At 36.2% G+C, this 15198-nt stretch overlaps 1 protein-coding gene across 1 annotated transcript in view; it reads left to right on the top strand.

Annotated features, from left to right (window-relative positions):
• SLC9A9 (solute carrier family 9 member A9) overlaps positions 1-15198 on the top strand; it is a 595600-nt gene that overhangs the window by 392935 nt on the left and 187467 nt on the right. The gene's annotated exons all lie outside the window — the stretch shown is intronic.

Below are 15198 nucleotides of genomic sequence, written 5' to 3'. Positions count from 1 at the left end.
TTTTTTTTTTTTTTTTTTTTGAGGCGGAGTCTCGCTCTGTCGCCCGGACTGGAGTGCAGTGGCTGGATCTCAGCTCACTGCAAGCTCTGCCTCCCGGGTTTATGCCATTCTCCTGCCTCAGCCTCCGGAGTAGCTGGGACTACAGGCGCCCGCCACCTCGCCCGGCTAGTTTTTGTATTTTTAGTAGAGACGGGGTTTCACCGTGTTAGCCAGGATGGTCTCGATCTCCTGACCTCGTGATCCGCCCGTCTCGGCCTCCCAAAGTGCTGGGATTACAGGCTTGAGCCACCGCGCCCGGCCGAATTAGACACTTTCATACAGGAAAAGGGGGTAAAGGCTTCAGTCAGTGGCCCTCCAGTAAGCAGTTCTGGAAAATGATTACTATAAACCTGAAGTACGGGAGGAGCAGACGTTTTGACAAAAATGGGTCGCTGGTGTCAATTGTGAAAATGGGCAAATCTATTTTAAAGTATGGCTGTCTTTATTTATTGTTCTTGTGACCTGGGTCCTCATTTTCATATCCCAGAAGGTAACAACAGTGCTTTAGGCAAATCACGTTTTATTTCTCAAATCTATACATTTTTGATGATCATGCAATCACTTCCTGGTTCCTACCCATTGTCTATAAGACAAATTTATACCTACTACATTCAACACGTAAAGATCCATCTGACTGGAAAAGGACTTCCAAGAAGATTCTTACAGTCAAGAGTCTGTTATTACAGCACCTAGTATAGTGCCTGGCATACAGTAGGATTGAATACATAATTCATGAAAAGTTAAATGAATACAACCACAAATGTAAACACTTTCATTTACTGCAGGTCTCACAAGTTTAGTATAGGAAAACTTATGCTCAAACCAGGCCAACTGACTATGCATTAAACCAAATTCTAAGAAAAAAGGGCTGCTTGAAGTACTGTGAATATTGCTAAACACAAAAAAGGCTTTGACTAAAGGTGAATAGAGAGTGTTTTGAAATGCTTCTTGAATTACTTCCTAAGCACATAAATGTGACTTGCAATTTCTTTCACAGTGGTTGTCACCTGTAGGCTCCCATGGATGAGTACACAGATTGCATTAAACTCTATAGCACTGGGTCTCCTGTGAACTGTTAGTAAGACAGTGGGGTGTTTAGGTTTCTGAAAAATAAAATTCAGTAGGTAGATCCTTGCATGGAAATATTAGGGCTTGGAAACCAAGTTAGAGAATGCTGGTCCCCACAAAATACAAGTACTAAATACCCTATCAGGTGAGTTAAAATATTCAGAACATAAAGTAGTGATATCAGGATTTCCTTAAAGCAATAAAATATAATTTGTTTTCTACTATTTCTTTTTTTAACCTAAAAGAAGTTGTCCCCAAATCAGTAACATGTTTTATCCTAAAGTATTTACCTAGCTATCTTCTAGTGTTTTCCAAAAGGACCCACTGAAGTCAAATAGGTGTCATAACTTATGCAGCCCCTTAATATCTGATTCAGCAGGGAGAGGGGAGTATTATAGTAGGGCTTTAAACAGCTTAGGATAGTTATCCAGGTTATAGGACAAGGCCTAGTAAGAAAGGAAAGATACTAGTGTGAACCATGGTGTCCAGGGGTGAAGTGCCTGGTAGTCAGCCCGGCCAGTGTTATAGCAGCCTACCAGGGGGCACAGCATGGGGCGGCCAGGTCATGAAGATGCCCCAGTGGGAACTGGCTCCAAATGGCCCAACCAATTCAGTGCCAGACTTGGCCACCCGCCAGGAAGGAGATGGGTAAAGGCGGGACTGTGATGTGTTTAGGGAATTGAGCTGACAGGGCTCCAGTCTAGTGAGCAAGGTGATGATCTCAGCTGGGAACTAGAGTATAAATCTGACATCAGGGCAGAAACCCAGTCAGAGAGACCAGAGACCCATTCATGAGAAAACTAATGGGGAAAAACTGAAGTTCATAGATTTCTGGGCACCCAGGAAGTAAACCCAGACAGATAGATACAGGGCAGAATAAGCTAAGACCAATTTGGCTCTTAAACTTGAATGAACATCAGAACCACCTAGAGGGCTCATTAAAACCCAGATTACTAAGCCCCAGCCCAAGTTACTCATCCAGTAGGTCTTGGTCAAGGCCTGAGAACCTGTATTTCTACCACATCCAGGAAATGCCTGTGTTGCTGGTCCCAGGGCCACACTTTGAGAACTGCTGGTTTAGAATTCCTACCCCTAGTGGAGATGGGGCTAATATTGATACTGTCGGATGTGGCTGGGGTTGCCAAGGGCCAGGCACACCTGAGCCTGCAGTGTAGATTCCTTAGCACCTATACTAAAGGGAGGAGGGGCTCACTTAAAGAGGAAGAGTCACTGTGCCCTGATCAGTGGGCGGGAAATAGGACGTAATAGAATAAACAGTAAAGAATAAAACTATGTCATTGTGTGTATACAAATACACAGTAACTTGTAGTGACACCATCATATGCTCCACTTTCCTACCATGGTTTATAATGTTGTCAAATAAATTATCAATTCCATTATGGCTTTAAACTCCTAGTCGCCCATCATTTAGACTCCATTTAGCAAGGCCTTGCTTGTTTACAGAGCTACGTCTCATTAACCAACTTACCTGTGAGACTTTTCCCCAAACATACCATGAAGTAGGTAAATTGGAACTTTAATATGATGACGTAAATAGAGAAACGCAAGAGATGCAAAGACAAATGTGATATTGAATGAACCCAAATACCCTCAACTGGAATGTGATTTGTTTATCTACTTTACATGGCCTTCCCTTCTTGAGTCTATATTTTTTCTCTGAAATTATTTGATATGTACTTAAATTAGTTTTTTTAATTCCCATAAAATTTGCCATTCAGCCGCAAACTACCACAGTAGGATGTGAAGAAAATGTTTTATATAAGGCAAAAATTGATAGTATTAATATGAATTGCACTTTGATGGAACTGACTTTAAAACAGCAATGATCCTATGTTTAGAGAAACAAATAATGATCTTTATATGTGAAACAAATTTTCCATTGATTGAGTCTTGTCCTAAGCATCATTCAAATTTCTTGTCCCAGAGCTGTTGTATTTTCTTTTTAAAAATAATCATAAAATGTTTGTAATGCAGCATTGAAAATAAATCAGACCTTTGCTTTTTAAAATTCTGGAGAAAAGGAAAAGACTCCTCCAGCATTGTTTTGGAGGTTTTCATGTCAAATAAAGTAGAATGGTTTCTTGATTAAAATCCGGATCTCCTCCCTTCTGTAGAATACATTAATACTGGTGGTGAGGAAAACCCAACAGGAGTCTCCAAGGACTAGCTCTGCTGTTAGCCAGGAAACAAAAAAGACCAAAGGTGTTAGGCTTTGCCCTACAAAAGCCAGTAAACAAGATTATCGACCAAATGGTTGCACATGCTTACAAATAAACGTTGAAGACCACAGGGCAGAGCTCTCTGGCAGTGGCACCAGATAATAAGCTTCAAGATGGTAACCCCATTCTCTAAGCCAAGAATGGGGTTAGGGTAGAGCACTACATGGAGCTTAGGGTAGGGCACCACATGGAGCTAACAAACTTTCAGCAAATAGCTCATGAGAAAGGAGCCTAGACCACAGTGCAAACATTTCCTGGGCTCCCCAAATGAGAATGTAGGACCCATCTCTTCACAGTATCTGAATCACAGTGTGGAAGGCCTTGAATGCCAGAGTAACACAGAACTTGTCTCCTAGCTGACATTAGAAAAGTACCCTCAACCAGATAACCTTTACAGCTTCAAATTTTGACCTCTAAACACTCTAACAATAATAACTGACTTGTAATGAGTGCTTACTCTGTGCCAGGTATCAGATAATAAAATGCAAAGCATATAACCTCCTTGTGACTCAGCTTCTAACCTATAACATGGGGATGATGATAGCAGCCGCTTCCTAGCGGATGATGATAGCAGCTGCCACCGTGGCCCACGGTTACACCACCATCAGGCTGCAGAACCAGGATCCAATCCAGGGAGCCTAAGCCTAGGGCCTACACACCCAACTAGTGCATTCTTCTGGCACCCTGATAAATGAGCTTATTGTCAATGCCTGCAATCGACCCTGATTAACAAATCCTTTGAAGAAAGAAATGTGCTTTTTAAACCACGACAGGGCTGTTAAAAACAAACACAGGAAATCTTCATCCGTCACAAGTGATTGGGCTGACTGGCTCATACAACACAGAAATTCTTCAGTGCAGGTTTTCTTTTTGACCTGGGACAGTTAGAGGTAAATAAAATGAGATTAGTCCAACATAGCCAAGTGGAGAAGATTGTCTTCCTCAATTACAGGAATTTAAAAATACAGGACTTACAGGAATCCGTTACCCTCACGCTCATCTCCCAATCCTATTCAGGATCCCAAACTATTCTGCCGTCAGCCTGTTCCCCAAATCAACCAAAAAATTTGGTTGCATACATTGACTTACGTCTATTGCAGAGTGAGCAACTTTTAGATAGTGCAATGCTTCTACTATTAATTTTTTTTTGAGAGTGTCTAGCTCTGTCACCCAGGGTGGAGTCCAGTGGCTCAATCATAGCTCCCCAGAGCCTTGATCTCCTGGGCTCAAGTGATCTTCCTGCCGCAGCCTCTCAAGTAGCTCAGACTACAGGTGTGCACCACCATGCCCAGCTAATCTTTTTAAAATTACTTTTAGCTGAGATGAGGTCTCATTACATTGACCAAGCTGATCTCAAACTCCTGAGCTCAAGCAGCCCTCCCACCCCAGACTTCCAAAGTGCTGGCATTACAGGCATGAGCCATCACGTGAGCCCACTATCAATATTTTAGTTAAATATTTAAATTCAATTTTTGGTTTATGACGAAAAGCCATTCTCAAGTGATTTATTTATCATTTATACCCATTGGCTACAAATTTTTAAGATAACAGCCATCACAAATATGTATATAAAGATAAAAAGAGAACTGTCCTTAGTAATATTTTTAAGTCTTAAATGATAGCAGAGTTAAATATATCTTCTTACATACAGACTTCCTTTATTATTGTGGTGAGGAAATGTTAATTTAATATGATGGAGGAATATATATCATTAAGTTATCTTAATATTAATTGTGTTCTGTTTGGTTTCCTTTCTAGCATTCAAAGTTTCATGCGGGTTTAACAGTTTGCTTCGTTGTTATATTAATGTGGTCTATCAATACACACACATACTGTGGAGTTAGACTGAGCAGGTCCTAACCCTGCCTCCCTCTCTTAAAGCTGTAGGACTTTGAGCAATAAATGTAATGTCTTTATGCCTCAAATTTCTTAATCTGTAAAATTGAAATAATGATATCTACCACTTTAGAACGTTATAAGGTTTAAGTATTCTGTGTGTACAGAATTTAGGGGCACACAGTAAGTGCTCAACAAATATTGTTATAACAGTACCCAAAAGATACCTATGAGCCTTTTCTTACCCAAATACTGTATAATTGTCCCCCTGAAACCCATACACATATAAACTATTATTAATTAATTATATTTATGAAAGCATGGTATACGTGGAAAATAGAAATAGTCTCTGGAAAGTTTAGTCAATTTTCCTTAGTAACGAGACTCACCAATTTTACAGGCAACTCCTATTTCTGCATTCAAAATGATAAATGCCATAAAGAAAAATGCTAACAAAAAGGATTATATTATCTAATAGTTCAAAAAGATTCTTTCTAAAACATGCTTCTATCTCCTTCTTAACATAATAATCTTTGTGAACTTTTTGGATATTTAATTTATAACATTTCATCAAGCTGTATTCATTGTATTATATTTTGTAGTGATTTTGTACAAATTTGTATACTTTGTATCAATTCGTATCAATCGACAGACCTGAGAAATATGCTCTCCCATGAAACATGGAAAACTAGTTTACTCATTTGAATGTAGATTTATAGTGCATATTCCATACCTGGTACTGCCTTTTAAAATTATGTTCTCTTTTCTTTAGGTTTTTCTATAATACATTTCATAAATCTAAATATTTATTGCTTAAATCAATCTAGTTTGACTTGTTACATTAAAGATATTGGATAACTGTAGTAACCTATTTTTAACCTGAAAATATTCTAGGTTTATAACAATTGTTATGAATTAACAGTTCCTAAATTTGCTTTCAGTGCCATCTGAGTTCCTTAATACGCTTTCTTTCTGCGTGCCAAATTGTCTCAGTTCCAGAGATAACAGTCTTTATCTCCACAATTGCCAGCTATCCTCCAGAAGCCATGTTCTTAGTCATCTTCTCTGAAGGTGCTCTTGAGAATATCAGTATCAATAAGCTTCTCTCATTTACTAAGTTTACCAAACAATGGACATTCTGGTCTATTAAAGGAGATTTACTAGCCTGTTATCTTAAAGCATTGTCCAATATGGTGTCCTTACTTTAAGTAATAGATGTATTTGTACTTTAGGTAACAGCCAGCATTTGAAAAAAAAAAAAGTGATGCAGTAGATGGGACTTGTCATTCAAAGACTGGAGAAGGGTACCAGTTCTGGTCAAAAGGGAGTGAGCATACTTACTCCACCCACTTTCTCTCCCTCTGAATGCAGCTGAAAAATGCATGAACAGAATGAACTGAACAGAATGCATGTAGCAGTTACATGAGGATTCTAAAAAGTAAACGGTAGCAGACATATTCAGGGAATAAACCAGAATTCAGAGTACTATTGAACTGGTGGTGAGTTTTTATTTTGTTTCCTCTCTGGAATCTCCTGGCCTGGACTCAAAGACAATTTAGAGACCAGAATTATAAAATAAGAAAGAGAGAGAGAGAGCATGCTGGAAGAGAAATTCTTTGTTTCTGGAACAAGATAAAGGAGAGGGGACATTTGTGGGTCAGAAGAGTGGACATATGCCTTGGATTTGTTATTGTTTTCTTTATTCTCTCTTCCCCAATCCTAGCAATTGTAAGGTGGCAGGTGACGATGGCAGCAACATTTACAAAGGCAACTAAAATGTCAACCAGAGGAACTTTGGTCATAAGATCATGGGGAAGAATTTCCATTGTATTTTTTTTCTCTTAATCCTCTCACCAATTAGCCTTGGAAGCAGGTGCAATATTATGGGAAAATCATAGAAAATATGCAGCAGTGTGGGAAAATTAAAACCCTGAGTTTTTAGCCAGAGGACCAGGAAAAGGGACTTTGGGATGCTAGAAAATGTAGAGAAGAGTGTAGAGAGAAGGGAGCTTGAGAAAGCGACCCTATAAAGTTGTCTATAAATTTTCAAGCACAAAATCAGGCTGTATATGCATGTGTCTGAGCCTAAACAACATGCACCAAAGACATTGAGAAACGAACTGTAAGTCAGAACATTAGCCAGCTCCCTCCCCAACTGGACACTGAGTGTCACATATGCAGGAAAAATCTAAAGGCAACTGCATAGACTTTCAAACTTAACTGACATTGGAACAACAGGCAACAGAATGCAGATAAGAACTTGCATTCTGGACCAAATCTGTTTGATTGCCTGATAAAACAAAATCTCAACATTCTCCCCAGGAAAACCCTATAAAACACAATCTCAACATTCTCCCCAGGAAAACCCTATGTCACTTAACATCCCAGATCCAGAGTTATCTAACATAATATCCAAATTTCTAGAATTTTTTTAGCATATGAATACCCAGAAAAATCTTAATATCTCACAAGATCCAGGAAAAATTTTAATATTTCACAAGATGTTAACCCAAGATGGACACATATATTGGAATTAATGAACCAAGACTTTAAAGCAGCTATTATAACCATGCCCCAAGAAGTAAGAGCATACACAATGGAAAAAAAAAAAAAAAACTGTAGAGAAATAGAAGATACATAAATAAATAAATAAATAATTTAGAATGGAAAATGCAATGACCAAAACTAGTCACTTAATTAGCTTAAAAACAAAATAAAGAATAACAGATGAAAGATTCTGTGAACTTGAAGATTATAAGAAATTATCTAATATGAATAAAAGTATGACATTTTTCACCAGCAGATCTGCTCTTTAAAAAAAGAATGACAAAGGAATGTATTTATATGGAAGGAAAATGATATTAGAGGGAATCTTGGAACAGCAGGAATGAAGGAGGAGCAATAGAAATAGTAAATATCTGTTTAATATATTTTCTTAAGGTTTTAAAAATATATATGGTTGTTGAAGGAAAAAATTTAACATTGGCTTATGGGGTTCTCAAAAAGGAAAATGAGTAGAGGGACCTGTAAGTGGTAAGTTTTCTACATTCCACTTGAAGTGGTAAACTATTAATTCAAAATATATTGTAAAAAATTATATACTTATACTGTAATTTCTAGATCAACCACTAAAACACATACACAATGAGATATAGTCAAAAGTTCAATAGGTAAATTAAAATGGAAAACAAATCAATTAAAATAACTTCAAGGAAGGCAGGAGAGGAAAATAGGAGGGAAAAATAGAGAAAACAAACCGGAAGCAGGTAATAAAATGGTAGATCTAAATACAGATATAACAATAATTACACTAAATCTAAATTGCCTAAAGACATCAGTTAAAAGAGATTGTCAAGGCAGATTAAAAACAAGACTCAGCTATATGCTGTCTATAAGAAACATACTTTAATAAAATGATATAGATAGGTTAAATGTAAAAGAATGAAAAAATATATGCCATGCAAATACCAATCAAAATGAAGCTGGAGTGGCTATATTAAATCAAATAGTCTTGAGAGCAAGAAAATTTTCCAGGGATTAAGGAAGGAATTATATAATGATAAAAGAGTTTATTTACCAAGAAGACAGAACTATATAAAATGTGTATGCACCTAAGAATATAGCCCTAAAATACATAAAGCAAAAACTGATAAATCTGAAAAGGGAGAGAGACAAATTAACACTTATAGTTGCAAATTTCAGTACTTGTCCCTGAGTAACTAATATAACAAGTAGACAGAAAATCTGCAAGGATACAGAAGAACTATTGTAATAACCAACTACATTTAATTGACATTTATAGAACACTCTACCCAACAGCAGCATAATACACATTCTTTTCAAGTGCTTACAATTACAGCAAAATAACCAATAGCATAGGTCATAAAACCTTTTCTAATTTAAGAGAAATGATAACGTACAGTGTTAGCCATGATCACACCACTGCACTCCAGCCTTAGCAGCAGAGCAAGAAAGGAGAATATCATGACAGATTTTAAAGCCATTACAATGATGATAAGGGAATCCTACAAACAATTTTCTCTGCACATATGTTCAACAAAATAGATTAAATGTAACAATTCTTGACAAACTACCAAAACCCTTTCAAGAAGAAATATATAAACTGAATCATCCTGTATCTATTAAAGATACAGAATTGGCCAGGCGTGGTGGCTCACGCCTATAATCCCAGCGCTTTGGGAGGCCAAGGTGGGTGGATCATGAGGTCAGGAGTTCAAGACCAGCCTGGCCAAGACAGTGAACTCTGTCTCTACTAAAAATACAAAAATTAGCTGGGCGTAGTGGTGGGTGCCTATGATCCCAGCTGCTCAGGAGGCTGAGGCAGGAGAATCACTTGAACCTGGGAGGCAGAGGTTGGAGTGAGCCGATATTGTGCCACTGCACTCCAGCCTGGGCGACAGAGTAAGACTCTGTCTCAAAAGAAAAGGAAAGAAAAAACAAAAAGAAATAGAATTTAGAGTTTAAAACCTTCCAAAAAAGAAACTACAAGCCCAGATGGTTTCACTGGAAAATTCTTTGAAAGAAGATACAACACTAATTCTAAACAATCTTTTCCAAGAAACAGAAGCAAAAGCAATATCTTCCAACTCATTTTAAGAGGCCAGAATTACCCTAATACAAAAGTAAAACATCATCACAATAAAGTAAAACTACAGTTCAATCTCTTTTATAAACATAGATGCAAAAATCTTGCACAGAATACTAGAATATCAAGTCCAGCAATACTTTAAAAGGCTACACAGTACAACTAAGTGGGACTGATCCCAGGAATACAAGTCTGGTTTAGTAGGTAAATATCAATCACTGAAATGTATATTAGCAGATAAAAGAAAAACATGATCATATCAATAGATACAGAAAAAGCATTTAATAAAAATTAATTTTTATTCATGATTTAAAAAAACTCTTAGCAAGCCAGGAATAAGAGAAAACTTCCTTAAACTAATAAAATACATCTAAAAAAACTTACACCTAACATCATATTTAATGGTGAAAGGTCAAATGCTTTCTTCCTAATATTAAGAATGAGACAAATATTTCTAATTTTAGGAAGAAACTCTATATTGTCTTGGTAATCTTAGCCAGTGCAATAAAACAAGAAAAATAAATAAGATACATACAGCGTAGAAAGAGAGAAATAAAACTGCCCAATTTTCAGCCTTTATAATTGTTTATATAGAACAAAGAAACCTACCAAAAAAAACTTCTAGAAATAAGTGATTTTAGGTTTTACGATACATGGTCAGTACTCAAAAGTCAAATGCGTATCTATCTACTAGAAATGAACAATTGGAAACAGAAACTAATAAAGTCAATACCACTTCTAATAGTTCCAAAAAATGTAAATACTTGGGAATAACATAACAAACCACATGCAGGATCTGTGTATTGAAAACAAAATACCAGTAACAGAAACCAAGAAGGAACTAAATTAATGAGAGGCATGCTGTGTTTATGAATTAGAAGACTAAACATAGTTACGACATCAATTTTCTGTAAATTGATCCAGAGAGTTCATACAATTCTAATCAAAATCCCAGCAGGACATTTTGTAGATACAGGCAAACTGATTTTTAAATTTAGAAAGAAATGCAAAGTAACTAGAACAGCTAAAACAATTTTCAAAAAGAATAAAGTTGGAAAACTCAGATTGCTTGATTTTAAGACTCACTTTAACATTTCTGTAACCAAAAAATGTGATATTGGCAGAGGGATAGACATATAAATTAAACAGAAGAAAAATCCATAAATACACCCGCACAACTATGGCTTATTGATTTTTGTAAAGGTTAACAAACAATTCAATGGCATAGGGAGAGTATTTTCAGCAAACGGTATTAGAATAAGTGTCTATCTGTGGTAGGTAGAATTCTAAGATGACTCGCAACATTTTCTGCCCCTCGCCACCTTGATATACGTGCCTTGCATAATCCTTGGAACTGCAAATATGATGGATTATCTTAATATGGCACAGTAGACTTTGAAATAGGAAGATTACCTTGTGGGACTGACTTAATCACATGAACCTTTTTATAAGAAGAGCGTTTTGTCTGGCAAGTCTTTGAAGAGGAACTCATACATTCAGGAGGATTTGATGCACCATCATGGCGTAAAGATGGAAGTGGCTACATGGCAAGGAATTTTGGAAGCCTCTGGGAACTGCGAATAACTCCTGGCTGACAGCCAGAAAGGAAAAGGGAGTCATAGTTTACAACGTCAAGGAAATGAATTCTGCCCACAACAAGAATGAGATTAGAAAGATTTTTCTCCAGAGCCTCCAGACAAGAACCTAGCCCAGCCAGTATCTTCATTTCAGCCTTGTGATATCCTAATCAGAAAATCCAGTCACATTATGCCAGAGATCAGACCTACAGAACTGTGAGCTGATAGGTATTGTTTTATGCTGCTAAGGCTTGGTAGTTTGATATACAGCAATAGAAACCTAATACAATATCCATAGGCCAAAAAATGAACCTTGACTTAAACCTCAGAACTTACAAGGAAATTGACTAAAACTGGATCACAGATCAAAACATAAAACTATAAAACTTCTAGAAAAAACATAAGAGAAAATATTTATGACCTTGAATTAGGCAAAGGATTGTTAGATATTATATGAAGAGCATCATCCATAAAAGAAAAAATCATGAAAATACTTTACTTTGCCAAAGACACTATTCAGAGAATGAAAATACAAAAGTACACACTTAGAGAGAATACATTGCTGGTGGGAATCTAAAATAATATAGCCAATCTGTAAATCACTTTAGCAGTGTATTATAAAGGTAAAAATACAATTACCATATGACCCAGTGTCTTAGTTTGTTGTATTCTAAGACTGGAAAATTTATGAAGAACAGAAATTTATTTTCTCCCAGTCCTAGGAGCTGGGAAGTCCAAGATAAAGGTGCCAGCAGGTTCAGTTGTCTGGTGAGGGTGGCTCTCTGCTTCCAGGATGGCACCTCGATGCTGCCTTCTCTGGAGGGGACAAACACACTGTGTTCTCACATGGCAGAAGGTGGAAGGGCAAGAAGGACAAACTTGCTTCTTTAAACCCTTTCATATGGGCACCCAATCTCATTCACTTTCCAAAGGCTGCAACTTCTAATATTGTTGCATTGGGGATTAAATTTCAATGTGAAATTTGGAGGGGACAAAAAACATTCAAACCATAGCACCCAGCATTCTCTCTCCTAGGCAGTTACTCTAGAAAGTAGAATGGGGATAATAACAGCATCTATCTCTGGAGATTAAATGTATAAAGATTAAATGGGAAAAGATTCATGTTAACGTCCTTTGAGCAGTGCTCAGCACTCATAAAATAATCCTATTTTAACTTATAGCTTTGATTAGAAATGTCAGTGAATTATTTATATAGAGAGAGCATTTTCAGAATATGTTGAGATAATCATATAGTTTTTTTCTTCTTCTTTAATTTGTTAGTATGATGAAATATGTTAATAGATGTCCTGATACCGAATTATCCATACATTCTCAAGATAACCATTTTTTCCTGAAATTTTGTATGTATAATAATAATTGAAATTAGTCTTATAGTTTTCTTTTTCCCTTTGTGGAGAGGAAGCTAACTTTACTGGGTTTAGGTATTATTAAGAATATGCTATATTCATAACATGAACTAAAGTATTTTCTATTTTTTCATATTCTGAAATGACATAACATAGAAATAATCTAGTCTTTAAAACCTAGATCAAAGTCAACTGTGAAGCCTTCTGGTTCCTTCAGTCATTTTTAATGGTATACTTTCTATCACCTTTCTAGTGTCTCCTATGGTAATTTGTGTATTCAAGGTAAAATTGTCATTTTTAGCTAAAAAATGGTCAAATATTGGCAATTTCATGTGGTTCAACCTAATAGTAAAATGAATATCTATATGCCCTTAACCTAGTTTCACCCATTATTAATAAATTGCCCATTTTGCATTCTTGCCTTTCCCTATATATATTAAATATAATTATATGTGAACGTTTTTTATTTGTTGCTTTATTTTTCACTGAACCATTTGAATGTGAGAATAGGCATCACACACTTCTTATCTAAATATTAAAGCATGCATCTTCTAAGAATAAGGAAATTCTCTTAGATAACCAAAGTACCATTATTGTACCTAGAAATAAGGACATTCTCTTAGATAACCAAAGTACCGTTATTGTACCTAGAAATGTTTTTAAACTATTGACAGTATTTTCAGTACATATTTAAATTTTTCCAGTTATTGCAAAAACATATAAGATATTTTAAAATTCAGGATCCAATCAAGATAATGTGTTGCATTTGGTCTTTTTTTAATCAGTTTTTTCTTCTTTTTTGTTTTTTCAGAAGAAGCCAGGTCAGTTGTTTCATACATTATTCCTCATCCTGGACTTGTTTTTTTCTCACAGCAACAATTAATGTATTCTTTTCAGTGCTATATTTCCTGTAAACTAGAAATTAGGTCAAGGCTTGAAATTCAGGTTGAATATTTTTGGCAAGAACATTCATCGATAATGTTGTGTGCTAATGGACGCATGAGGTCAGGTTCTTCCACCACTGATAATGCTAAGTTTGTTCATATGGTGACAGTGGTAACCTCAGTTGCAAAGGTATATTTTTACTTTTGTAATTAGTTTTTAATCTGTGGGAGGATACTTCAGTACAGTATAAATATCCTGTTTCTAATAATCTTTCACCCACTATTTTTAGCATCCATCAATAATCATCATCTGATTCAACTATTACATTTAGGATGATTCAGTTTTGTATTAAATTGAGTTTCTTGATTATGTTACTCAAATTGTCTGTATCTTTACCTATATTTTTACTAGATGTATCAGATTCTGAAAGAAGTATGTTAAATTTCCCAGTATAATTTTTGTAATCAAGGCCTTACATTTCTATATTATTAATCATATATATTACTAATTGTATGTATATATTTGGCTATGCGTATCATGTTATGAGAGGAAATACTCAAATTTGCCTTTGAGTTAGTCTGGTATGTCTTATCCCAAAAGTAAAACTTAGAATGGTCATATCCTCCATATATGTTCATACCCTTCTTTCATTCTCTAGTCCTGGTAAATGTGGAAACCTATAATGTAGTGTTAAAGCAATATAGAAAAGTCCTTTTTGTAAGCATTAAGCAGGGGGAACTTCCCCTTTTCTCCTTTTTTTTTTTTTTTTTTTTTTTTTTTTTGGTTATCGGTGATCTAGTATTGCTTTGAAACAGATTTCAGTGTTTTGATTACATTATTTAATTCCCTGGGATCCTTAACTTCTCTTTTAAAACATAGAGCCTTATGTTTTAATATATTACAGTCTTTTACTTACTAGTATGCATTTTAAACATTAATGAAACTGTTTAAAAAAAATGACTGTGTAAAATCCAAAGAGTTGCAATAAAACACCTATTTTGCATCTACCCTAAAGATTAATTGTGTAACCAAAATATGAGATTTTAACTAAAGTTTTTTAAAATAAGTGCTGGATTCTACCATAAAGCGTCGCTTGGAAGAAACTGCTGAAGACAGGGAATTGCCCATCAGAGGCAAAATGTGCTTTAATGCAGATTTCATTGTACTCAGTACAGCTAGCTGTTTTGCAAAAACACTACAGGAATGTTTGGACGAAAATTAGCTCTTCTTTTCCTCTTTTTTTTTTTTTTTTTTTTGAGACGGAGTCTCGCTCTGTCGCCCGGGCTGGAGTGCAGTGGCCGGATCTCAGCTCACTGCAAGCTCCGCCTCCCGGGTTTACGCCATTCTCCTGCCTCAGCCTCCCAGGTAGCTGGGACTACAGGCGCCCGCCACCTCACCCGGCTAGTTTTTTGTATTTTTTAGTAGAGACGGGGTTTCACCGTGTTAGCCAGGATGGTCTCGATCTCCTGACCTCGTGATCCGCCTGTCTCGGCCTCCCAAAGTGCTGGGATTACAGGCTTGAGCCACCGCGCCCGGCCTTTTTTTTTTTTTTTTTTTTTTTTTTTTTTTTTTTTTTTTTT

Source organism: Piliocolobus tephrosceles, chromosome 2 (assembly GCF_002776525.5).
Source record: "Piliocolobus tephrosceles isolate RC106 chromosome 2, ASM277652v3, whole genome shotgun sequence".
Classification (NCBI taxonomy): domain Eukaryota; kingdom Metazoa; phylum Chordata; class Mammalia; order Primates; family Cercopithecidae; genus Piliocolobus; species Piliocolobus tephrosceles.
The sequence above is the reverse complement of the archived record's forward strand: the minus strand, read 5'-3'. Positions and strand labels throughout refer to the sequence as shown.